The sequence below is a fragment of the Mustela erminea genome, chromosome 3, assembly GCF_009829155.1.
Source record: "Mustela erminea isolate mMusErm1 chromosome 3, mMusErm1.Pri, whole genome shotgun sequence".
NCBI classification, from domain to species: domain Eukaryota; kingdom Metazoa; phylum Chordata; class Mammalia; order Carnivora; family Mustelidae; genus Mustela; species Mustela erminea.
Window position 1 is genome coordinate 98,808,603 of NC_045616.1, and position 27,026 is coordinate 98,835,628.

The following is a 27,026-nucleotide window of genomic DNA, read 5'->3' on the forward strand; positions in this document are numbered from 1 at the left end:
CCTGTCACAAGCTAGCTGCTTGTGAGCTATAGAGCAAGTTCATTCTCTAGACCTCTGTCAGAGAATGTCCATTGACAGGGGGCGGTGGGAACATCCTGGAAGATATTTTGGAGCACGTAAAATAGATTTTTGCTTTGGAAACCTTTGGAAAAAATCCCTTTTCTAGTTTTAAAAATACATGAATAACTAATAAATATTTACAACTTCAGGTGCCTTGTGGAGCTCTTTACCATCTTATGAAATTGGTTATCTAATTTTAGTTTCTGCTACCAGATTTCTCTTTGATGTCAGCATAAATGACCACATGGCTAGGCCCCCCAATCTTCTTGCACCCCAGTTGGAACCCTGAGCCTGGTTCTGTCCCACCTCTGACTAAAGATAGATGTCGAGCAAGGCACCAGTCTCCTTTCAGGAAAAGGAATGGAAAACTGGATTATTTCTGTGGACTCGTTCCAGTTTTAACACTGTATGATTCAATTCATCTTTCAAGGCTGTTTATTTTTCCTTTCTATAGGAAGCAAGATATAAAACTGTCTGGTTGGTAACTTTTAATTGCAAGGGGAATACTCACCAGGTGACTAGCTGGCTGCTTAAATCCCTATTTTGTCTGTTTCTTTTATCTATGTTGTATACAAGAGCTTAAATAAAATGTGTCTGATCACAAATTCCAAGCAAGAGTAACCAGTAGGTTTCATACTTCAGTGCCAGAAGAAGCAACTTGGAGGGTGGGAGGGATTGGAAGTGGCAGGTTGTGGAGTTCTGGTTTCATAAGAAAATAAAGAGACAGAATCCAGGAGGTTCCTGGATGGCTCAGTCTGGTTAAGCTAAGGTCATGGTCCCTGGGGTTCCTGGGATCCAGCCCCACTGAGCCCCATGCCAGGCTTCCTGCTTGGCAGGGAGTCTGCTTCTTCTTCTCCCTCTGCCCCTGCCCTTGTCCCCTACCCACTTGTGCTTTCTCTCTCTCAAATAAAAATAAAAAATAAAAATCTTATTAAAAAAAAAAAGGTGGGGGGGGGGGAGAGACAGACAGAGAGAGGGAGAGGGAATCCAGAATGCAAACCTATAGCAGGAACCCAGTAGCATTCACACGCTTAATTATCTCTCTTTGTATGGGAAATACACCATCAGTGCTTATAAACCAGTGTGCAAGGAAGTAGCACAAATAAAAACTTCATTTGGGGGCACCTGGGTGCCTTAGTCAGTTAAGCAACTGTCTTCGACTCAGGTTATGATCCCATGGGGGCTCCTTGTTCAGCGGGGAACCCACTTCTCCCCTTGCCTGCTCTGCTTGCTTCTTCCCCTGCTTGTTCTTTCTCTCTCTCTGACAAATAAGTAAATAAAATCTTAAATAAATAATAATAAAAATAAAAACTTCATTTGTAAGAACCAACTTGTCACTTTCTAAAAAGCTCAATGAAAAGGGTATTATAATTTTAATGAAGAGACAAATAATCCTGTGTTCTCTCCAGTGTCTCTGATGATAATGTTGGTGGAACCTCCAAAATACAGAGAGCAACCTGGACTGCATTATTTTTGTTGTCTTTTTGTTAATAAAACTTTTTCTCCAACAAAAGAGAAATGCCTCCCTTTCCTCAAACACAGACATGACCAATCAAGCTAATTTCTTAAGGGTGAATCATCCTTAGCTTTTGTGAAGGACTCTGGTTTTGAGAAGTTGACCTCTGAAAGGAATTGGGGGCTTGGAATATCCTGCTTAGGAGTTCTTGATGAACAGGAGAAAAGCTAGCTTTTGTGGAGGAAATTTGAATGGACGGATTTGGGAAATCCTCTTTTGGAGCTGGTCTTTGTTTTTAAAAACCTTTGTATCTTGTTTTAAGTTAGTATCTTATGAGATTTTGCTTATAGGTAACCAGATCTTGCTGTTGTATTAATAATTTCTCCTAGATGTGTATGACTGTCCTTTCAGAAAGAGGCTTTGACCCTTGGATTGGGTTGTCTCGTCCCACTGCCCAGCATATGATTTTGTTATTGCTGGTTGCAGTCAATCACACTGACTTCCCAAACTCCTGCACCTCACTATGGGAAATGGAGGAAACCAGGCTCAAAGAAAATAATTCAGGTGATAAAAGACTCTAAATTTAGAAAACTTTTCCCTTCCACATAACAGAATACAATTTGTTTCTTCTTCCCACACCAAACAGAGCTGTCCAGAACAAATATGAAAACACATGACCCTGTCCCGTCCCTCCCACTTGCAGCTGTCAAGGCTTCCAAGGGAAATTTGTGTGTGTTGAATAATTTTGCTTTGCAACACATCATAATCACATGTTTCAATGTTTGTTGAGGCTGAAAATTGCCAGTCCATTTGAGGGGTGTGTGAATGTAGGCTAATGGGGAGATAGAGACTTGTCGACCTTACCCAATTCTTCTGGATGGTTTCAACCAGACTCTCTTCTAGGTGGCAGCAGGAGAAAACTCATCCAGGTGACCTGCCTTCATTCCTCATTCACTGGGTTTTTGGATGGAGGGTTTCTCTGGAGCTGCCAGGAAACATAACCTTGGGAATTATCCAGGAGTTCTTTGAGCACTCAAACAATGACAGCCAGTGCCCTTCTAGCAGAAATTCCATTAATTTTTAATTTTTGAGTTGGTAATGGCCCTAGAGATTATCCACATTCGGGTTTCCAAAGTGGAGTTTGTAAGATAAACCATTGGAGCATGGGAAGAAATTACTAGAATTTCTATTCATTTTTTCTCCCCCCCCAAATAAGAAAAATCAAGTTTTAGTAGTCTATGAATTGACATTTGCACCCTCCCCTATTCTTTAGGTCCAAAGGCTCTATGTTCTGAGGGAGGGGTAGGTTCCCCGCAGCAGGCAGCGGTTGGTCTCTTCAACTGGTCTGTAGCATGTTGCATTGCATGTGTACATGTTGGGTTAGATTAATTTGCATAATATTATTAGTTTCAACTAACCTAGCCCTAAACAAGAAAAACAAACACAAGGCAAGTAGCTTAAAAATATTCTGGTAAAAACAAAAGCAAAGTATGAATTTGAAGGGATCACTAATTGTGCAAGCAAGAACAAGGGAACAGTTTGAAAATGGAGTTGATTCTGTTCTAGGATAAGTCCTTTGTTAGCCAAGATAGGAGTTAAAAAATGATAACCATACAATCAGTTCCGATGGGAAGTTAGCCCCCAACTTCAAAACCCTCAAGATGATGAAATGAAATAAAGATTTACATACACTGTCGTTAAGAATGAACATATTGGAAGGAAGTGAATACTTTGCCTTGAAAGTTTTCCTAATGATAATACAAAAGTGCCACAATTAGAAAAATATGAAGGTAAACCCTGCACTTTTTAACCAGTGTTTAAATTTACCTATTGACCTTTATAAAATTATAGTCAATTAAATGGTGCTCTGAAGCCTGTTTTGAAATTTTTAGTTATAGGCAAAAGTAAAAAACCCACATATATTTATAAACACTTCTTCTGCCTCCTGATAGAAGACCAGGTGAGATACTATGCTGAAAACTAAAATGAGTTTCTTGGGGCGCCTGGATGGCTCACTTGTTAAACCTCTGCCTTCAGTTCAGGTCGTGGTCCAGCGTCCTGGGTTGGAGCCCCTGGTTGTGTCTGGCTCCCTGTTGAATGGGGAGTCTGCTTCTCCCTCTGCCCTTCTCCACCCCTTCACACCCCCCAAAATAAATAAATAGAATCTTTTTTTAAAAAAGAGTTTCTGGGGTGCTTGGGGTGGCTCAGTCATTAAGCAGCCACTTTCGGCTCAGGGTCATGATCCCAGGGTCTGGGATCTAGGCTTGCATAGGGCTCCCTGCCCAGCAGGAAGCCTGCCTCTCTCTCTCTCTCTCTCTCCCACTCTCCCTGCTTGTGTGCTCGCTCTCGCTCTCGCTGCGTCTCTCTGTCAAATAAATAAATAAAATCTTTAAAATAAATAAATAAATAACTTTAAAATTAAAAAAAAAAAAGGAGCTTCTCTATCACAAAGTGCTGAAAAAGTATTACTGAAGCTATGACTCTAATCTTGAGGAAACAAATACCCTATTAGGACAGGTTATGGAGAGCAGAAGACCTGTTTTGCATTTGTAAGATGTTTGATCTAGCCTATTGTATTTATTTGTTTCTGCTTCATCAATGAAATACACAAAGTGCTTGGTTTTTGTTGTTTTTGCTTTTTTTTGTTTGTTTGTTTTTTTGTTTTGTTTTGCTTTTTGGTGAGCTACCGCTGGATGAGATTCATTCACAATCTTTATGAAAATGTCTTGTGAGAAAAACCAAGTAGTGTTTCCTCTTGAGAAGCAGCTGTTTCTTAGAAAAGGATTCCAAGGTGAGGTTTCAAGAGATAAATTCATTCACTGCATCATTCATAAGCAAGCTAATACAGGCAAGACATTGAAGCCAGAGGTATGCAAAATGCTACAGGAGGAGACTTCATAATTAATTTTATAAAAAAACAAACCTATAATATACAGTGTCGTTAAAGCAATACAATATTTTGCATTAAGTTGAGAAGGGACCATGAAGCTCTTTTGTACCTAACAGAGGTTTGCTGGTTATCTTATTGAAAAATAATTGAGTTGTCAAACTTAGAGATAAGTTACATTCATTTTTCTTTTTATAAAAAAGAAAGAGTTCCATATTTTGTTAACCATTTCTGTGATAATAAGCATCTTCAGTAGTATGCTACTAGAGGCCATTTTTTTTAAAACACAAAGCATAACTAATTTGTCCTTTGAAGATAAAGGTGTCATTTTAAGAATAAAGAAGAAAGTAACTGAATTTTAAAGAAACTTTTAGTATAGAGGAAACACTGTGGAAAACTGTTTGGAAATGTTTACACTGTGATTTTTAAATTTTTTATTTCTTTACTTCTTTTTCTTATTATTATTTGCTTAAAACTGTGACATCTATTACAACCCAACTGCATAGAATAAACTGAACTTGGGACTAGACATTCAAATTAACATATCACAAATAATTAATCTAGTTTTCAAACATGAAGCATATTTACCTATGTTGTTCTTGATAAAATAATGATTGTTTAGTAAGGTAGTATATACTCTTAGATAGGTTTAAAGAAAATATATTTAAAGGAAATAAAGTATTGTTGTTTTCATATTTACTTATACTTTTGTGATTCTGATGCTTGTTTAATAACGTACCTTATATAATTCATCACACATATCTAACACATAAGTGTGGTGTCCCTGCTCAAAGGTATTTTGGTATTGGGATTCATGATGCCATAATTTTGAAGACCACTGCCCTTGACTAAAGATTCTTAAATCTTTAAATCTGGGGGGCAGGGAATAGCCAGAGTCTTTGAGACAATCAAAGATATATATCCTCTTGGGGAAAAATTATACATACAAGCTGCCAAATAAAATTTTGTCCAGAATTCAGGGCGATCACATGCCCACCGAAGAGCTGTTGTCACAGACTCTAATAAAGCCCCTGGGTGAGGACAAGAATGCCCTAAGGAGGTATGTGACTTATTTGGGGTGCACAATGGCATAATCTGATCTTTCATTGAAGACCTGCTGAGCGTGCAAGTCACTATAGGCTTCAGCCTGGGTGCCAAGGGTGCAACTCTAGCTGGGCCCCCAGGGAATCCACAAGTTCAGTGGGGACTCCAGCGTGCAACATATAATCACAATAGCGTTTGCATTTAGGAGAAACCTGTGTATTTGACCGACATTAAATGACACCAATTGTGTGAGAGCATTTTGCTCAGCTCTACAGGAAACACAGAGATGGGTAAGGGGACACTTGTAGATAACCAAGTGCCAATTACTTGCTCCAGCTTCCAGCACTTTTTCTAAGGCACCTTTTATGTGGCCGAGCCTCCTGATGCTCCTCTTTGGGGTCTGCAGCTCTGATTCCTTTATGCACTAAATGAAAATGTCCAAGTAAAGGGAGGTGAGGCAGCAGGTCATCCTCCTTCCTATTTCTAAGCAACCAAAGCTCGCTCTTTGGGTTTATGTGCACGAGCATGCAGTTCTTTGCCTGTGGAATACAGAACTGAACTCTTAGATAAATTGGCAAATGGAAGAAAACAGGGAGTAATAAAGGAGGTATGGAATTTTATAAGCTTCATGATCCCTTTCCCCAAAGGCCTGAATCTATGTAATGAGGTAGTAGAACAAATTCCTGCTGAGTCTGAATTTATATATAAAAAAAGGAAAGATAGGAATAAAGTAAATGCAATTTTTTTTTTTCTGCCCAGGTCATTAGTTGATAATATTTTTGAAGGTGATATGGAGTTTTTTTTCTTACAAATATTGGGCTCTTTGTAGGGACTAAAAATAAACAGAGCAGCCCCAGGAAATAGACAAGCATTATTGATCTGTGTCAGGGCCATTTCTACTTTAATGTTTGCAAAAGGCACAGCCCAGTTTTGCAAACCTATTTATAGAGAACAGCTCCTTCATTGCCATATATAGATGATAAAAACAAGGTGGATTGTCAGGTAACTTTGGTTTTTGTTAGGAAATGGGACCAGGAGGGATCTCCTTCAGAATGAGTGAAGAGGGCTGTTCGCATGTATTCCTGGGGAACAAAGAAAAGAACCGTGGGATGCAGTGTCTGCGCCCACGTTGCCCAGGGACATGTTTCTGGCCCGAGTGCCGCCTCCAGCTGGTGTTTACCTCTCAGCTGCCCCAGCCTCCCTCCCCCTGTGCTGGGAGTAGGGCTGAAAACAAACAGGATGCCTCCAAGACCCCTTCTGCCCTTCCGTCCCTGTGGAGAGCTCCAGCTCCCCATTGGTACTGACCATGCTTGCGTGCCCATGTGTGTGGGCTCCCGTGTCTGTGTGCACATACCCACACCTGCAGTGTTTTCCTGGGATCCTCTCTGCATTTGGTTCTCCATTTACTTTTTCTTTTAATTCTTAAAATATTTTGCCCTCCACTCATTTCCTACCAGCGTCATATACTCCTCTAATACCCCCAAGCCCCAATTTCTCTAGTTTCCTTCCATCCTTGGGCTCCACTCTGCTCTTTTCTTAGAACCATCAGTTCAATTCAACAAGCGTTTTGTGCGTGCTGAGCACCTGCGAGGTTCTGGGACTGAAGAGACAAACAAGACAGAATCTCTGTCCTCGGGCTGCTCAGTCCAAGGGGACTTGCGGTCTGTGCTTTGCCCTCGTGCCTCTACTCCAGTTATCGATCACTCCCTCCGGGCAGGGATTCCTGCCAGCATCCTCCAGTGTAGTAACAGCTAGGTTTCAGTTCAGAAGACATTAATTCCCCTCTCTAAGGTCTGATTTACGAAAAGAAGTGAGCTCGTAGCAAGGGGCTCACATACCCCAACATGAGAAAAGAGAAGGGCTTGGATTCTGTGTGTTAAAAATCTCAAAGGGATGCTAATGGGCCCGACCACCTTCGAGACGCTCAGAAGTGATGTTGTCTCACCTGCGGGCATGGTCGTCCAGGCTCTGGGGAATGGCCTGTTGACAGTTTCTGCTCAGCTATGGTGGTCTTCCGGCTAGCGCAGCACGGGAATGCTCAAATAACTGACTGTTTTTAGATCGGTACAGAAAGCAGACAGACGAACCAACCCTGCTGAAGCATAGGAACAGGGGACTCCAGTTTGGGGCTGGCAAAATTGCTTTCCATCATCTCTCTGCCCATTTCATATCTTTAGATCTTTGACAGGTGTAGTTTCTCTGCCCATCCAAATACAACATGAGTTTATTTTCAATGAAAGAAACACCAAGAATAGTGACAGGCAGTACATCTTTGAGGCACAAAATCCTGCCGGTTGTGTACAGGTCAGACTTATGTTAAGTGCCAGAGAAGGAACGTGCAAACTAAAAAACATTTTAAATATAACCCTCACTTCTATTACTTAGTCCTCCGATAATCACCTGACAAATGGTGTTGGGGCTGAGATAATGTGAGTTCTTTACCCTTCAAGACTTTGCTGTGTGAACGGAATTCTTCACTGGTTTCATCACTCGTGATAGGGGTAATGTCTTTCTGGTGGCTGGGTGACCTCACTGGTTCCTGGCTTCATTCTTCACATCCTTTGGTGCCTTGTCATGCTCCATCCCTAGTCTTCCTCTGTTTCTTATTCCATACCCTCTGGAATGTGTCACTATGTGTGCTGTTCATTCTGCCATGTCTCTGAGTGGCATGCATCCAAATGATGACAGCTGTCTTTTGTGAGCCTCTTATAAAGTCATTCATTCATGCCTTTTCCAAGAGGAGGGATGGTGTGAGGTCACTGGCATGGCAAAATCCAAATTATTTCTCATCTTCCTGCATGTTCTATCACTGCCCACTATTCTAGACCCAATAAAAGGGGCCGGGACCAAATCCACCATAACTTGCTTGCATGCTATAGTCTTCATGGTCACTGGCTGTTGTGTGGAAAACAGACTGGACTTAGCCAAAAGTGGAAGCCAAGGAACCGGTTAAGAGGCTATGAGAATAATTCAGAGAAAATCAGATGGTGGTTTGCGTAAGGTGATGGCAATGGGGATGGAGGGGATATATAAGTTCAAGATGGCAGAACAAACAAGACTTGCTGACGATTTTCATAGGTGTGATAAGGAATGGAAGCATGATACCTCCTAAGTTTTGGGGACAGGGAGGTTCATTACGGAGGTACGCTGAAGGAGAGAGGAAGAGAGATAGCACCATTTAAGTTGGTTAAATGATATTATAAGGATTTCTTTCAATTACCTAGTGAGAATTTGACCTAAGATCATGAATATTAAAATATACGTAATAGCCCTTTGAAAACTATGCAGTTCAGAATGACTATAAGGCGTTGGTATTATTTGCTTTGGTTCCATGACATGGCCTTGATGGACTGGGCTGATTTCCACCCACTGTGGCCCATTAGTCATCAGAAGTTCTCTGAGGGTAAGGGCAGGGCAGTGCCTTATCTGTTGGACTCTCGGCACTAACAGTCTTACAGTAATAGGTGTTTGGTATGTTTGTTGAATAAATTAGATTGCATATTTGAGTTATGCAAGAGTTGACCATCTGGAAACAAACAGCATGTTTTGAAAATACTTCAGTCTTTGAGGGGGTGTGCTACCTCCGTCAAACACCAGATGCCAGAGTACCAGGAACCAAATCAGCTGGGAGACATGACCACCAGGTAACTGGGAACCAGAAACCTCAATGGCAGTGAGGTCCATTTATGCCTGGGAGTAGAACAGGGAGGGTCTGATCTGAAAGTCAGTGAGAAAGTAGCTTGCAGGACCAGGATGAAAGCTCAGAGAGCCAGGATGCAGGTCAAGTTATCCAGGTTCTCACCCTGTAAGGAGGTTCTCACCATGTTCCCAAGGTGCAGGCTACTCGAGAGGTTGTGCTGGGCTGGCTTTAATGGGCTCGTTAAAAACTGGTCAGGGCATAATTGCCATACAAATAGGTACTATTTATGAAGAAAAAAAAAAAGTCTGCTATCTGGAAGAAGAAGGAAAATGGACCCATTTTCCACATCATCTATGTTAGCTAAAAACTTCTCTACCCAACTGGCAATATTTTATGTGTGTGCCCCGACTAAGTCCTATCACTCACAGGCCTGCCAGTATTACACGATCAATATAAAAATTCCAGTTGTTTTGCTGACTTAGGTATTCACTGAGGGATTATTTGGGAGACAGACCTGAAAAGCAATTATGTGGAAAGTTCAATATGCTAGTTCTCCTTCAGAGGGGTTGCTGAGAGGGTACTTTCTGGAAACTTCCCTGTTTTTTTGTGTGTGTGTTGTTTTTTGGTTTGGGTTTTGGGTTTTGGGTGTTTGTTTGTTTGTTTTTTATTTTTTAGCAGGTATACTTTCTTCCTGAAATCTTGTGGCATGTGGTACTCTATCTTCCAGTTCTTAGTTTTTCTACTTCAGGCTGTCACTGTGGGGCCTCTTTAGGTAACATCCACAAATATTTTGGAGCTTGTTCTTTCGACCACAAATCTTAATAGCTTTTCAAATGGTTTTGGCACGGCCTGGGACTGGCAAGGAAGGAGTAGTGCCGGGGAACGAGGGAGACTTTTGTTGAAAAGACAGCTTTTCTCAGATTGATTCCATGGAAATATCTGTTCGTTTCCTCCTGGTGTGGATTTTGAACGGTTCATGAAGCTGCCTCCTCCCCACCCTGTTCTTGACCTTCCCCCTCTTCTCCCTGGTGTGTGAAAGTACATTTGCAGCCATCCCCACCTGATGGCTTCCGTGTGTGGCCTCAGCCATGGAATGCTGAGTGTTTGCACTGGGTTTGCTGAGAGCCAAGTCAAGAATCAAGCATGTGGGTGCGAAGCCGAGGGACCATTTAGGGTAGCTGCTCCGGTTTCGCACCCGATCCAAGCTGGAGGACATTCTAAAGTTGAAAGCTACGGAGTGGCCTGAAGCAGGAACAGGAACTGTGAGCTTTACTCTCAGCTGTTGGAGGAGAATTCTGGTTTGCCACAGCCAGCAGTTTTGGTTTTCTGATCAGTAGTGAGGGCTGATAGATTCGTGGTTATACGGCTCACTGGCTATCACCTGGGCCACTTGGAAGTTACTTCTTTCCCACTTCCATGATCTCCCCTCCCTTCCCTTGCCTGTCAAGTTTTGCAGCCTACTTTGTGGGCTACATCAAGTGAAAGAAACCCATCCAGATCCAAGAATTCCCATGTTGTGGGATATTTTATTCCTGCCGTGGAAGAGATCATGGAGAGTTTTTAGGAATAGGCAAATTTTCTTATTTTCTCCTCTTACTATTTCTTCAGTTGTTCTTAGTTTGCCAATAGCCTCCAGAGGGTTTCTGGACTAAAGTGCTTCAGTGTCTTCTTGCTGTTGATAAACAGTTGGCTGATTATTGATTTAGATCATTTTCTAAAATAACTGACCATGTTTCTTTTCTGTGTTGATACTAGAGACATATGGTTCATTCCTCAAGAATGGTAGCAGGCAAGCCTGGGTTGACCAGGCTTGGGGTACAGAGAGTTATTGCTGACCTAACAGTTTCTCAAGAGAAAGGGAGGAGATATGAGAAAAGGATAATCCTACTAAAGATAGGGTGTCCAGTCATTTTGGGTAAACTAGCATTCAGGCAAATAAATGAAATAGGTTATTCTACTATTTCTGTTAAGATGAAACAGGATCTGAATCCATAGGCAAGACTGCCCTGAGAGCCCTGGCCTTTCATTTTGGGGTGTCAGTGGTGGTGAGAAATAGCAAGCCTACTGGTTAGAGAGGATATGCTCTTCTTACTCCCATCCCCACACTTGCTAAGAGGACAGTGTGTCCTTGTTGATGAACATTTGAATGATTACCTTCCCTTTATTGGTAGTGATAATGCCACAGTGAAGGTTCCCATGCATTCATTATCAGTGTTTTTGTGATCACTGTTTCCTGAGGTCATTAAAGATCCTGGATCCATACCCCACTGGAGAGGATCAAGTACTCTTTAAAGCCATCACCAGCATGCCCTCCTGTCCCTTTCCTGTTGTTTACCACACTTGACTCCTCATAACCCAATAATCGACTGTGAGTGATCAGGGTTCCCACTAAAGTGGCTTCATGGACAAGGTGGGTGACTTAAACATGTGGCCCTCTAGTGTGTGTGAGGGAAGATGGAGCAAGGGGACTCTTGGAGAACAGAGAGGCCCGAGGCCTGAAGACTGTGAAATCCCCCTTCCCTCCACACACAAATTTAATACCCGTGGCTTTCAGGCTCCAGGATGCCAGATGAAAACAGACTTAAGCAGATGTGCTCCCACGAGTCCCAAAGTAGTTCCTCAGCCCAGAAGGTCTGCGGTCCCACAACTTCTTCATCCTTCAGGGGCTCAGCTTGAATCCCACCTTCCCTGACAGATCCAGGTTCCCTTCTCCCTTGCTGCCTTAGCACTGTATTTCTGCCTCTGTTGGTCACACGTGACACTCCACCTTCCCCTGGAGTCACTGCAGTGGGCTGATGAAAGGCTGCATCTTTGAACTTCTCATTCCATTGGCCCTTAGCATTTCTTTCCATATAGTGGATTCTCAATAAATCTTTCTATTGGGAGAAGGATAGGGGAGAAATAAAGCCTAGCTTCAAATCACAACCACTGAAAATGGAGGTAGTATATTATATTATGGTCATGGCATCCACTGGAAAATTAAGCAAAAACCTTTGAATGTCCAGGATGTATTTTTCTGCCAAAAATAATTCTGTACAAGGAATCTGAAAGAATATCACTGAATTAGGCAAGTCCCTTCTTGCTCTTTGTTACATCCAGCTGGGCTAATATAGATTAATTTGCTTCCTTTATTCATTTATTTTTTCACTTATTTTTTCATTTATAGAAAAACACAGGGCAGGCTTGAATTCTCAGTGTGGAAATAACTGCTTGACTCCAATGATTATGTAACCTGGGACATCCAAGCAGTTAGAACTCGAGGAGAAGCAAGGTAGAGACACAGGCACCATCCCACAAAATAAACAGCACCTTGAAGTCAGATTGTGAGCAGCTCTCTCATTAAGAAGCAGGCTGGAAAACTGCCTAAATGAGTAACCTCACATGAGGTAGCATGTTGGCCCAGTGGCCCTACTGGTTTATGTTAGTGCTTTATTTAAACCATGTGTTGAATGGCTGTCTTCTCAGCCCTACCAGACCCAGGTTGGGAAATGGCCTCCATATCTTGATGGTAGGTGGGGCGTTTAATCAGTTCTTTCTAAGTCTGCCTCTCTTCATCATTGAGTCCATAATGCTGAGATTTTATTTTCAAGTTGTGTTTATTGAGGTATAACTTGAACAAATTTACCCTTTTTTAGTGTGTCAAGATACAGAATAGTGTCATTGTCCCCAAAATTTCTTTCATGCCCTCTTGAAGTCGACTCTCTCTTCCAGCCCCAGCTTCTGGCCCCCACTGGTTTGTTTTGTGACCCTACGGTTTTGCCTTTTCCAGGATGTTACATAAATGAAATCATACGGCATGAAGGCTTTTGAGTCTGGTCTCTTTCACACAGCATAATACCCTTGAGATCCATCTATGTTGTTCTGTGTGTCAGCGGCTAGTTCCTTTTTATTGCTCAGTAGGATTTCATTGTATGGATGTACTACAGTATCTCTTCACCAGTGGGAGGACCCCAGCGTTATTTCCAGATTGGGGTCATTATGAATAAAGTCACTATAAACATTCACATACCATTTTTTGTGTGGGAATATGTGTTTTCATCTATCTTACCTTAAATACCTACGCATGGGATTGCTGAGTTGAATGACAGGTGTATGTTTAATTCTTTCAATAAACTGCTGAATCATTTTTCAAAGTGGCTGTTCTGTTTTGCACTCCCATCATAGTCACCGGGAGAGGTCAACGTTTAAGGTTACGCGCACACCATTTTAGATCATTTCAATAGGATTATAGATTTCAGGTAGATTGAAAGTCGCCGGGGGTGTCATTTCACTTCCTCTGCCTCAGCTGTGGGTGCACTGAGAGAGAGAGAGAAATGGGGCAGGGATGTGGACCTCATCTCAATGGGTTAAGCTTTTTATTTATATACAGAACTTTAATTTTTTTTCTTCCTTTAACTAAAAATGATTAAAGTGAACGTTTGGCTGCTTGGCAAGACTCTGCCCTGATATTGAGGGGAGATTAGAGTAGCTCTGCAGATAAGCTCAGAGAAATCTAGTAGGCCACCGAGGCATTTCTCAGCCTTCAGGCAGTTACCTGTGTCCTGGTCCTGATAGCGTGGGATCATGTGGAGTCCTAGGAGCCTGAAAATGGCACACCTTTTAAGCGGGATAGTTTCTTTTACCTCCTCAGCCACTTGCTTTCCAATTCTGACCACTGGAGGCTCCTTTGCAAGCAAGGGTTCTTCTCATCTAGTTTTTGTTTGGTTACAACAGGGGATTATAGATTTGGCCTCCACAGCTAGCCCTGGAGCCTGAGCCTCAGTGCAGGGCAGATGTGTCTGAGGGCTTCTGGCTTTTGCTGTGGTTGGGACCTTTGTGCTCAACAAGATCAGTTCAAAGGCTCTTTGGGTTGGAGGCCTGGTCCTCCTGTGGCCTACTGTGGGTCATGGTGGTTGCCTATAGAATCAGCTGGGCATCAGAAATAGGAAGGAACAAAATGAATGACTCATGGAACCTCTGATGCCCTTGGGTCACCTTCAGAGTTTGGTGGTAACCATAGAGGCCCCCTGACCTGCAAACCCAGGCAGTAACCTCCAGGAACCAGTTGCTTGCAGTGTTTACATAGGAATTCACCGAGTGTTCCTGACTAAGGAAAACTTTCAGTCAAGGCCGCTCAACTGTGTGGAGCTTTTGTACTTTACCCACAACTCCACTTTCATAAAAGAGGAAGGAGCGGGGTGAGTGAGTAAATGGAAAAGGGTGATTTTCTGATATTGCATTAGGGAAATGTCCATTCCGTGCCTACCTATAAGCTACGGAGCGAGGAGCGCCCCCTCTCTCCCTGAGCGTGTGTCCTGGTATTGACAGGGGAAGGCTCAACAGCATCCTTAGACAGGTCTTGTGTTCCATTGGGCTGATGTGACATTCTTCTCGTGGATACTAGTTGGAACAGAATGGCAAAATTCAGTGAAGAGGATGCCTGTGGTTTGGAGGGGAAGAGGCTTATTTTGTTTCTAGCAGACAGATTTGACTGCAGGTGAACTTTTTAGAACTGAGTTATCAGAATGTGAGAGCAGAAGAGAAGCTGGGATGGGTGCGGGATGGGTGGGGGAGACCATCACAGGTTTGGATTGTACCATACACCCTGGGGCACCCAGCAGTTTTATGCCTGATCACTTAGTATTAACTAAATGCACAGGATAGCTTTCCCTCTTACTGTCCAGTACATTGCTTCCCCAGAGCTGCCAGCTTTTGTAGCCAGAGCGACTTGTTCAACTTTGTATATTCCACGTGGCCTGAAAACTCAGTTGGCAGTCCCTGTAGGTCGATTCCCAGAGGCAGCAAGTACACAGAACTGTCTTTGGGGACTCCTGCTTGCTTGGCATATGGTGAGTTCACAATGCTAGACATTTTATCAGGCCGTGGAATACATTTGGCAAGGAAAAGAACACAGTGATAATGGATGTAGGGAGGAGAAAATGCTGTACTAGAAGACAACATCGTGCTGATAAATTTCATTCTTACTAAGTTGATACTATTGCAGAAGACACGAAGGATCAGAGCATAATAGGAAGCTGTTCACGATTATCACTGATGTGTTCTAAGTATTGCGATTAATATATTCATACTGGTCCTATCGGTAAACCATTTCTTTCCTCTACATGTGTTACGATTTATTTTTTACTAGATCACAGTGGGACTAAATACTACACAAATCTCACTCCTCAGCCAAGGGAAGGGCTCAAGATGAATGTGTGCCCCAACTCGTGAAGTGTTTGGACCATTTGTACACTGAAATTTATACTCATATGCTGACAAGATCCATAGCATCTAGGGATGGAGGAGGTTACTAAATTGTTTTTTCAATTTTTCTTTTGCTTTTTTCTTTTTAAGATTTTGTTTATTTAAAGAGAGAGAGAGTGTGTGTGTGTGTGTGTTTGTGTATGCATGTGAGCAGGGGGAGGGGCTGAGGGAGAGGAAGAGACAGACAGAATCTCAAGCTGCCTCTAAGCCCAGAGCAGAGCCCCAGGCAGGGCTGATCCCATGAACCCAGTATCACAACCTGAGTTGAAATCAAGAGTTAGGTGCCTAAATGACTGAGCCACCCAGATGCTTCCTTGCTTTGCTTTCTAACAACGAAGGCAGCTCAGAAATTTCCAAACTGTCTTGCTACTTGAGCCCCTAAGTCTGCATTTGAATATTTTCCCCTTTAGTCTTACTATTATATGCTTTTTTTTTTTTTTTCTAAAGTCAACGTGTTGGTGTTGTCAGTGGGGGTTAACTCCATTTAAAAAAAAATCTCTTGGGGCACCGGGTGGCTCAGTGGGTTAAAGGCTTGGCTCAAATCATGATCCCAGGGTCCTGGGATTGAGCCCCGCATAGGGCTCTCTGGTCAGCGGAGACCCTGCTTAAAAATAAAACAGCACAGAAATAACTATACTGAAAAGCCATCCCCAACTGGAAACAACACTGAGAAGGTGCTCCATTTTAGTTAGGAGTTTTTTTCTTGGGGGGGGGGGGGGTAATGCTTAAAATGCCCAAGGACAAGGTTTTACTATAGTGCATGGCACAATTTTTTTAATAGTTTATTTTGAACTAATTTTAGACTTAAACGAAAGTTACCCCAAAAATATGCCCTCTGTATACAGGCCTCATCCAGCTTCCCCTAATGCTACTATCTTGCAGAGAGTACAGTTTGACTTGTACAAGTAAAATTCTGGGTTTCTGGCCCAATGCGTGGGCCTAAGGCAGGGGATGGAGAGAGCCTGAGGAACATGTGCAAGGCTTAGTGAACCTTAGGGAGACTTGAGGGCACCTCTCTCCTTTGCACGAACCAGTCTGAGCCGCAGCTGCCCAGTGAGCCCGTAGCCCGCCAGGCTGTTCACTCCCTTCCACCCTTCCACCTTCCCAGGTTTTCTCCTACATGTTCTAGGCTCTTCTCATTTTCTATCAGCCAGGTTTCTTCTCTAGAGAAATGGAACCAGAGAGATGGAGACAGAGATGATAAATACAAAATGAGATACAAAGATACAGTTAGGGAGACAGAGATAGAGATAGATTTATTTTAAGCAACTGGCTTGCATGATTGTGGGGGCTGGAAAGTCCAAAATCCATAGATCAGGCAGACAGGCTAGAAATCCAGATAAGAGATGATGTTGCAGTCTTGAGTCCTAAATCCACAGGACAGGCGAGCAGGCCAGAAACTCAGGTAGGATTTCTGTGTTACAGTATTGAGGCAGAATTCCTTCTCTGGAAAACCTTAGTTTTTGCCATGGCATCCATCACTGATTTTCACTGATTGTATTCTCTCTCTCTTTCTCTCTCTCTCTCACACACACACACCCCTCCCCTCGAATTCAGGAGGGTAATCTCCTTGTCCTTAAAGTCAAATAATCATAAATGTTTATCCCATCTACAAAAAACCTTCACAGAAACATCTAGACATCCAAACAACTGGATGTCCTACCCTACCTAAGTTGAACATATAATTAACCATCACCTGCTCTGCTCTTTGCCAGCCTCTCCTTGACATCCAGAAATTTGTTGAAATCTTCTTTCCCTGATACTCCTATCCCAGTTGCCTCCCTCGCCTTCTGTTATCATTTATTAGAGTCTAAGGACACATGCTTATATGTATCCTACCCTCTTCTGTTTGTAGAAACAAAAGTTTATTTGTAAAGAGAACCTGACTACTCATACAAGTGCCTCTTTCAAAAACTGGCATGGCAGCAGAGGTCAGCAGTCCTTTGGAGATTAAAAACAGAACAAAACAGAAAAACATCACATGATTCAGCTCAAATTTATTTGACTTATATATTACTCAAGACAGATTTACCAATACTGATTCTTAAATGTCTACTGCATTGTACTTATTTTGGACTTTTTCAAATACTCACTTTATTTAGAAGGATCTATCTAAATGAAATTGTTTATTTTTCTGTTTGGATATAGATCCATCCAACTTTGAATATTTGAAAAATCTTGATGCGTTTTCAGCTTTCAACCTGATGCTTTATTTTAATTTTCAAAATCACAAAGCTTTTTTTCTTTTTTTTTTTTTTAAGATTTTATTTACTTGACAGAGATCACAAGTAGACAGAGAGGCAGGCAGAGAGAGAAAGAGGGAAGCAGGCTCCCTGCTGAGCAGAGAGCCCGATGTGGGGCCTGATCCTAGCACCCTGGGATCATGACCTGAGCCAAAGGTAGAGGCTTAACCCACTGAGCCACCTAGGCGCCCCCACAAACAAAGCTTTTTGAAGGACTTATTCACCTCTGTAATTCACAACACCCAGAATGGGGTTGTCTAAAGTAGGTGCTCAAAAAAAATTTTTTTAAAATATGCTTAAGTTTTCAAAAAATTAGTTGGCTTTACATTATAATGGTATAATTTACTATGGTCCTTTAAAGATTTCAAATGCTTTAATTTCTGACATTTCATTCACCCCTCACATTTGATGCTACCAGTCAGGTAGGTAGGAGGCAGGCACTTTTAAGTCTCATTTTGTAGGGAGGATCCTTGGGCTCTGTCTGAAATGGTAAATAATTTACCAAAACCATGTGCCTTACAGTTTCTGAATCAACCTGATTGCGGTTCTTCTGACTGAATTCTGTGCTCCTTATTTTGCACATATCACAGTACGCTATACATACCCTTGTGGGACGTTACACAATGAGCATGTTTCTATAAGTCTTACTACTGTGAGACATGCTTGCAAGGGACACACGTTCAGGGTATGTTCTGCTAGTACTCTAAACAATCCCTTTCTTTATAAGAAGGTAAGTTTCCTTAAACAGTCTACCTTGCTATCTCTTTCTGTCTTCTGTTATCCATGGACCAAAGAGTCATCCACAAAAAAATGCTCTCAAGGTCAGGCTCTCTCCCAGCAAAACTGTGTTTAAGAATCCAAGATCAATGATAAATAAGACATAAGGATACAATGTTATTGTTGGAAATATAGTTAATACTATTGTAACAACTTTAGGTAGTTACAGATGGTAGCTAGAAGATGGTAGCTAATGGTAGCTACACTTCCATTAAAAAATAAATGAACTTCCAACTACACTTCCATTAATAAATAAATAAATAAATAAATAAATAAATAAATAAATAAGAATCAAGGGCGCCTGGGTGGTTCAGTCCGTTGATTTCAGCTCAGGTCATGATCTCAGGGTCATGGGGTTGAGCCCTGAGTTGAGCTCCTCATTCACCAGGGAGTCTGCTCAGGGTGTTCTCTCTTCCTCTCCCTTTGCCCCAAGCCCCTGCTTGTGTTCTCTCTCTCTTTAAAAAAAATAAATAAAATCTTAAAAAAAGAAAAAGAAAAACCACCGTGTATTTTCAGAATCAGAGCCTTCCTTCCACCACAGAAAATTCATCCATACAAAAAAGGCATGCTCTAGTATTAATATAAAAACAGTGGATTAAACCTATCACAGAAGTTACTAATACCAAACGGAGCTGTAGCCCTTCCCCCCCATACTTCCCAAAACTCATCTTTTCAGAAATCAGGTTGTGGCTTAATGAAATGATTAGATAAAAAGTAACAGTGTCTTGTTAAAAAAGGGGGGGGGGCATTATTACAATCTAAGTACAGACTTGCTATTACAAATATGTATTTTTTTAAGAAATACCATGTATCTTAATTTTTAGTATGAAACACATGTGACAAAAGCCAAGGGTGGTCCCCAAGAGCAAAGCCCCTTTACCCCGAGCCATTCCCCATTGTTTTGAAGTCCTCCTTCCACCAGCTAGGGTCCCAAAGGGGGACAATCTCCTTGCCAAATGCTCCCTACCTTTGGCTTCCCCCTTTTTCTCTCTTCCTCTTTTTCTCAGGGCTACCTCTGGACCCTCTGCCCCACCCTCCCAGTCCCTGCCTTTCCACTGGACTCCTACACACACACTGAAAGCTTAAATGCCTAACCTACCTTTGCTGCAAATGATGTATTATTCAGACCATTTTCAGGGCAGGCCTCATTTTATTCCATTGAGTTGGCTAGAGGTTTAAAGGATTCGACAATCCTGCATATGTTTCCTGCCATCACTCATCTTCATTCAGTGCCTGGGAGCATCCATTGGGCTGGGGCTTCATCACCCAGAGCCTGTGACATGGCCTGTGGGGGCCCATGAGAGCCCAGAAGCAGAGGTGGAATCATGTGTGTTTTCTTGGGGAGCAGCTCTATAATTTTCCTCAGATCCTAAAGTGGACCCATGACCCCAAAGTGTTGAAGGACCATGACTGGCTCTGAGAAGCCCTGTGCTCCTGCTGGCTGCTTCTCTTTCCACTTGAGGCCTGGGCTGGACTCTGGCAATGAACCTGCAGGCCATGGAACAGTGGCCGGGTTCCCATCTGGTTCCCCTGTCAGCCTCCCCCAACTGCTGGGTTTGGCCTCCTGCCTTTCTCTACAGTCTGCTGCCCCTCAGCTGGACCTAAACTCTGCCGGACTGGTCTTGCTCCTTGGCATAGAAGGTGTCCCTGTCCTGTTTATTTCCCAAACAACTATAGTCCAGTCTGGTCTATTCTAGAACCTCTTTTTTGAACATAGAGAATCACTGGGTTTTCTCAACCTCCAGCCCCCGCGTCAGTGCACCTGCCCATCCTAGAGCCACCACCTCTCTTAGAGGAGACACATTCCCTTCTTAGAGAACTGCATTACTCAAATGACCAGTAGCATCCCCATACCCTGAAAAACCCTGACATTTTCTTCCCTCCCAACCCCCCACAATTGCAGGGCTCCACACTAACATGACACAGTTCCATCCAGAGTCACCTGTTGTAGTTCACAACAAACAGATTCTATCCTGCTTTGACCCCACCTCGATAACCTCTAGCTCTCTCTTTGTGTTACATAACAGGTGTTGCATGTTCTGATCAATTTTTCAGTGTTAGAATTGGGAAAAATTACCCAAAGCTGATTAAATATGAAAACCATAAAGGAAGCTGGACATAGATAAAAGATAGGAGAAAGGTATAGTCCATAGATTCTCAGGGCTTTCTCCTGGTTTCAGTCTTTGCTTTGGTTTAGGCATCTTCTAAGAGAAGCCTTTGCATCCTGTGTGCCTTCTGATTTGCTGCCCGAGAGGGGTCTGAGACACAAGAGGGGGCACAGCTGGAAAGGAAGTTGAGGGACAGGGCTCCTCAGCTGTCTGAGCTTCAGTGGGCTAACCCCGGCATCATAAATCAAGTTGGCAGCGAGAGTGGATTTGGGGCCCCGAGTAAACTGCTGTTCCAAGTCCAAAGTTAGCTCCCCCACGAGGTCTGCATTCTCAGCCTGCTGACACTTCCGATAGTCTTTGCTGATACCAGAAAGAGAGAATTCGAGCCCTGCCATATTTAGATCCTTGCCCTAAGTCAGAGTTCCGAGTTGCTGCATTGCTGTTTCTGATACACAATCCTGAGCTGAGGAAGTGACCGGCCTGTGGCCTCACAGACTCAAAAGAAAGCCTGGTCATGGGCAGAGGGCTAGTTCCTGCCCTCAGATAGGGATGGGGACACAGGGCTCTGCCAGATCTCTTGCCTACTCCCCTTCTCTCCTGTCCTGAGGCCAACTTTTCAGAAGGGATCATCTGTCCCTTTGTTACTGAAAAACAAGCATCTCTCTTGGGAAGCCAGAGTCAACTCCCTTTGGGGGCTTGGAGGAGCTGCTGGGCAGCATATGTGTGATCCAGCTCTGCGATTCTTCTACAGGGTTTCTAATCTGAGGCTCCTCCTGCAGAGGGGAGAAAATGAAGGTGTACACAGCTGACTCCACAAAAAGCCGTCTTCACGGTTAAGAATTGTTGATGAGACTTTGCAAAGTATTTCAGAGCCCGTGGCTACCAAGTTATCTCAGTTTAATCTACCCAAAGAATTAGGGAGGAGAAGACATTATGATTAGGGTTTAGTTGACTGTGTGAACAGGGTGTCAACAACAGCCTGTACTCACGTGGAGACAGTGCAGGTTTCTTCCTATCCCACAGCAACTGAGTTCTCCCAACTTCTGACCTGTCGGCCCTCCACCACAATGCTCGTGTGCACCACTACTCCTTCCTGCATTTCAAGAAATTCAAAACACAAAATGTTGAGGTCTGGCTGTGTTCCTGTGTCAGAATTCATTGTAAGGTCCAGAGTTCCCTCAGTGAGCTGAGTCATTTGCCTTTCACTAAAGGACCCAAACAAATTGGTTCTCAGCTGTTGCCCAGCCATATTAGCAACGTGACAAAGACAATTCAGAACAGGGTATGTATATCCCATACCACCCCCTACCCTCTTGAGCAATTTCTCCGTGCCAGACATTCTCTTTTATACTTCACATCTGAATTAACACCCAGAACGTTCCATGAAGGTGTATTTAGCCCATGTGACAGATGACAAAATCGAGAGTAGACCGTTTTGATGCTCTAGGTACCACAGCTAACCTTTGGTAGACCACGGTTCAAAGCCAGGTCTCCTGATGCAAGAGCCCTTGCTTGTCCTCCTGCACAATGCCATGGCTGCAATGTGTTAGATCCCAGAATTACACATTAGGATCAGCTGGGGGACTTGACGCAGCCCAGGCCACCTAGGGAAGAGGTGCCAAGTGCTCAGCTTCCCCTCCAGCATGAAGAGAACAGACAGTCTCTCCATTATTCTGGGACGAGCATGGGTCCATGCCAACCAACAGATCCCCTGCTCTTCCTTCCCTATCGCTGCCCTCAAGACAGAGCCATTCACATTCATTCAGCTTGGGGCTCAGCCATGGTTTAGGAGAGACTGGAGCAAGCACACTGTGATGGTGGGGCTGGGCCAGGGAGTGTTCCTGAGGGTGCAGTGGCAGATGGCCTGGAGAAGCTATGGGGACAGAATGGGCAAAACGTCCATCTAGCACAGTGGTGGAGGAATGAAACTTATATGAGGGAAAAATGACTAGGTTTTAAAGCCACTAGGTTTATCACTAACAAAAATGAATAAAAGAAGAGGAACATTGTAGTCAGAGAGGAATACTGCGGAGGTCATGTTGCACATGTTGAGTATGAGGTCTTAGAAGAACTTGAAATGGACCCGTCCATGGGCGAGTGAAGACTTGTCAGAGACACAGCCGGACTTGCTCCATTTCCCAAGTGCATCCAAATGTGATATGAACTCTCTGAAGAAGGTGAGAAAGCAAAGAGCAAGAACAGTGTTGGCCACGTCCTTCCAGAACATTCAGATGGTGCTCTTGTGCATGTGTCCGTGATGTGTATCTCTCTCCTGAAAACATGCTAAGTGATAAAAAGAAAAAAAAAACAAAACAGAAAAGGCCACTACTGCATGATACCATCAATCTAAAATGTCCACGACAGACAAACCCATCATGACAGAAAGAAGATTGGTGGTTTCCAGGGGCTGCTGGAAGAGAGGAGTGGGGAGTGGCTGCTAATGGGTATGGAATTTCTTTTGAGAGTGATGACAAGTTTCTGAAATTGATTACTGTGATGGACTCACAGCTCTGTGAATACACTAAGACCCATTTTAAATGGGTGAATTGTGGAGCAGGTGAATTATATCTCAATTTAAAAATAAGGATCTCTACATATATCTCACTCAAGCTGTCATTATGTACTTGACCAAAAATAAAGTCCAAACAAAAAACCAATTCCAAATTATATCTAGTCTTTAACTCAAGAACATGTGGGTACCTTGACCCCTTATGCAGAGAAAACACACTTCTTTATTCAGCTCTCCTCTGAGGTTACCTTAACGGTTGGCACAAGAAACAAACCCTGTGGATCAGGACATGGGAGACAGTTGAAGGGATAATTAGATTCTCCATTTCAAGAACCACATTGATTTGCAGGAGAGAAAAATCTCATGACCCTTTGCTGCCTTGGTTGTTCCCTATGAGAGCCATTCTCAGTTGCCCTCTGTTTAGCCTACAGGTTCTTATATATTCAGGAGTTTTAAAAGTGTGAATAGAAAAAGAGAAGTCAGGGTGCCTGGGTGGCTCAGTGGGTTAAGCCTCTGCCTTCAGCTGAGGTCATGATCTCAGGATCCTGGGATCGAGCCCCACATCGGGCTCTCTGCTTGGCAGGGAGCCTGCTTCTCCCTATTTCTCTGCCTGCCTCTCTCTCTGCCTGCCTCTCTGCCTACTTGTGATCCCTCTCTCTGTCAAATAAATAAATAAATTCTTAAAAAAAAAAAGAAGTCAAACACAGGTTCTTTCTTTTGGATACACATTAAAATAGGAATTTGATCTTGATCCACAATTTTAATTTTTTAAAAAGTTTTTTTTTAGTTATTTGAGAGAAAGAAAGCAAGAGAGAGAGCATGAGTAGGCGAAGGGGCAGGGCAGAAGGAGAGGAAGAAGCAGACTCCCCACTGAGCAGGGAGCTCAATGTGGGGCTGGAATCATGACCTGAGCAGAAGGCAGATGCTTAATTGACTGAGCCACTTAGGCACCCCTTTGTTCACAACTTTTAAACCTGGACAGTACAGATGTTTGGACAGTGGCACCAGGTTTCTTTATCAATGCTGGTCCTCCTAACATGCTGGAACTGGGTATTGAAGCATCTGAGGTCATCTGAAGCTAAGAAAGGCACAATCTATTGAGTTGACTTGAAAGGAAAGTTGGCTATGTAACTGATCACTCACTCCATTCTACCCGAAACTATTAACATACTCTATGTTAACTTAATTGAATTTAAATAAAAAAATTTTTAAAAAGGAAAGGAAGGTGTTAACAAAAGTAGAAAGTACTATTTGGAACAGCCTTAGCTATTTCACGGCAGACTTTGGGACTGCTCCAGCATAGGGATTCTAAAATACCATAGTAGTCAAGTAATGTGTTCTCCTTATAAAATTAAAATGAGCATGCCTGGCAGCCTATGAAGAACGAAGAACATAATATTTGATGTTGTCCACACTTTAGCACTGTTACTGTTGGCTTACGGATCAGAAGTGATGTTTTCTCTTGCTCTTGTTTAAAGAAAAATGGTTGGAAAATTCCCAGTTTGCTGGTATGGTGGGAGGGAAATCGGGTGCAGGCACAAACATGGATCTCTCTCCAAACTAAACATTATATGGCACCTTCAGTGTGAAGAGCACACTTCTGAGTATTATTTGCCAAAGCCTTGCAAAGTACATTAATATCCCGCATCCATCCTACCACTGTATTTAAAGACAAGAATGTTCCAGGAAGTTCTCTCCACATACAACTTTTAACAGCTGGAGCAGGAACTAATTCCCAAAGTTCTCTCAAATCCAGCCTTCTAAATGATGTTTCTGCCTGGCTCTCTCCATCACACCTTCGGATAGTGTACTTTGGGGGAAGTAGGCTGAGCACCCCTGATGCTCCCATCCCAGAGTAGGTGATCCCCAAACGGATCCACGTTTATTTGGCATTTTGCACCTCCTTGCTCAACAGAGTAAAAGGCAAAGTAGGGATTTCCTATTAGGAGAAGCTGCATTCTTGTGAGAAGAGTTCCTTCTCAGTGGACAGCGATGATCCAGAACAGCCCTGGAAGAAGTCATTTGCTCCCTGCTGGAGGCTGATTTCCTGCCCCACAGAAGCACATGCTATGCAAGAAGACGTGTGGCGAGCCAGGGGTTTTTCTGCAGATTCAGCAGGGCACGTACGCTAACAACCAGCTTGAAGAATGCTGAAGTCATGTGTCAGTGTGTGCGGGAACGGTTCTCTATGCAGCAGAAAGCTGGGCTGGGAACTTGAGGGAGAGAGTCACAGGCACAACGGTTACTCCCCACTCCCAATTTTCTGTTTGGGGCCATGGAGAGCTTATTTTAAATCAGTTTCAGACTCTCTCTCAACCACCTCCCTCTCCAAACCTTTCAGTAAAGATGCTAACAAGCAGCAACACTGAAAATATTAACTTCACCTCTCTTCCATATACTTTATCTGCTTGGCTGAGCCAGGAGATGGCTCTGAATGTTGGCCAAATGAAGTCTTCATTTGCAAACTGATGGTCCGTGGGCCCACCCAGCCCTCAGTGGTGTATTTTGTTTGGCCTTGACTGTGTTTTCAAAAATGTTGTGAGTTGAAAACATGTAAAACTCAGGAAATTCCACATTAAAAAAAAAAAAAATCTATGTCTCTGGTTTCTCTTAAAATTCTGGAGATCTGCTCATCCTAGGCTCACATTCTCAAGGCAGATAATGTGGTGAGGCCAAGGCGTCCATGGGGACTCAGTACCTGCCAAGTGTAAAACATCATCTACTTATGAACAAGAGTCCTGCATTCAAAGATGCGGGAATTGAGGTCCATTTGGGATACAGGACCTCACTCTCATGTCTGTAGGGGATAAAGACTATTTCCAGCACAGCTAGAAAACCATAAGGAAAAGCACACTGAACTGGAAGACAGGTGACATGAGTTTATGATACAACTCCCCTCTTCCCATGCTGAAACCTCCTTTTCCTTACCTGCATGGTGGAGGTGTTAGTAACTACCACTGGTCATCTCATTCAGCATCTGTTTATTTAACAGCATCTGTACAGAGTGGCTAACATCAAGGGCTTAGCATCTTACAACAGGGATCTGCAATTAGGACTTCATTTTGCCCACGTGTAAAGTAGGAATCATAATAATAAACTTCTCTGCATCTGGCATATTCTGTATAGCCAATCATTGTGACCTTTCATATATTTTTATTAAGTACCAAGTGTTTGCCAAGCTTTGTGCTAGCCGTTGGCAATATGAGATTTTTCCAGGAGTTCCATTATCGGGCTTCTCCATCAGAGGGCCTTGATTTTTAGGGGATCATAGCTGAATCGGAGCCATGGCCCCTCCCCCAGAAAAATGTACATACATGGTAGTTTGCATAACGTCCCAGGGATTTGGAAGCCCCTGAGGCCCATTCACGGGGTCTATGCCATTGGACAGGTCCCCACGGGGGTGCCACGCAGGATGTGGAAGCGGTGGTCTCAGGAGACACAGAATCACATGTGGCAATGGTCAGTCAAATGGGTGGACCAATTCTGTGTGAGGACAAGGGGCTGAGGTGCACAGAGTTGAAGCAGGCAGTAAGAGGAATTTTTAAGGAATGCAACATCACTCTTTTTTTTTTTTTTTTTTTTTCTCAGATGAAGAAGCCATTCCTATTAAACTAATGTAGTCAAAGCTAGCATTTTGTGTATCTCTACACATGTTAAGTTCTGGAATTAGCTTCTCTTCTGTGATTCTGTAAACTTTTTTTTTTTTTTTTAAGGATTTTATTTACGTATTTGTTAGAGAGAGAGCGCGCAAGAGGGCAGAGGGGCAGAGGGAGAGACAGACTCCCAGCTGAGTAGGGATCCTGACACGGAGCTCAATCCTAGGACTCCAGGATTGTGACCAGAGCTGAAAGCAGACACTTTCCGACTGAGCCACTCAGGTGCCCCTAACCTTTTTTTCTAAATAGCTATACATCATCCTGGGTATGCAGACTAATCTCAGTATTTAATAAGGCAGACCACTGCTTTTGCATGAGGTTGATCTGGGGTATGCATTTTTGTCCGTAGACCAGTCTTTTCCTGGTTTTTAAGCTATAGTTCCCAGTATGCACAAAACTGACT

General features: G+C 43.1%; 1 protein-coding gene across 3 annotated transcripts in view; it reads left to right on the forward strand.

The window, feature by feature from the left end:
* Positions 1 to 27,026, forward strand: part of MARCHF3 (membrane associated ring-CH-type finger 3) — a 137,207-nt gene that overhangs the window by 16,412 nt on the left and 93,769 nt on the right. Inside the window, exon 1 of one of the 3 annotated variants that reach the window (XM_032336854.1) lies at positions 4,975 to 9,091. The exons of the other annotated variants lie outside the window; for them this stretch is intronic. The gene's annotated coding sequence lies outside the window, so the exon portion shown is untranslated. Of the gene's footprint in view, positions 1 to 4,974; positions 9,092 to 27,026 lie in introns of those variants that run through there. 3 annotated transcript variants of the gene reach the window in all.